The 202-nt window shown below is 69.8% G+C and overlaps 1 protein-coding gene across 1 annotated transcript in view; it reads right to left on the reverse strand.

Annotated features, from left to right (window-relative positions):
* Positions 1-202, reverse strand: part of RAB44 (RAB44, member RAS oncogene family) — a gene marked incomplete at its 5' end in the record, with an annotated part of 12751 nt that overhangs the window by 6658 nt on the left and 5891 nt on the right. The gene's annotated exons all lie outside the window — the stretch shown is intronic.

The raw sequence follows: 202 nt of genomic DNA on the forward strand, positions 1-202 counted from the left end.
GCCCTCCGTGCTCGCTTCAAGCTCCTCCCCCTCCGCAAGCAGCTGCATATTGGCATCGCTGCTCTGGGCCTCCAGCGGTTGCACGTCTGTCCCCGCTCTGCCCTCCCGCACGTCGGCGGGTGGCAGCAGCACCTCTGCACCCATGCTCCCTCCCCACGCTGCGTCTCCCCACGCAGACTCACCCTGCGGCTGCGGCTCTGCC

This window comes from Fulmarus glacialis, unplaced genomic scaffold (assembly GCF_000690835.1).
Source record: "Fulmarus glacialis isolate BGI_N327 unplaced genomic scaffold, ASM69083v1 scaffold27015, whole genome shotgun sequence".
In the NCBI taxonomy this organism is placed as follows: Eukaryota; Metazoa; Chordata; class Aves; order Procellariiformes; family Procellariidae; genus Fulmarus; species Fulmarus glacialis.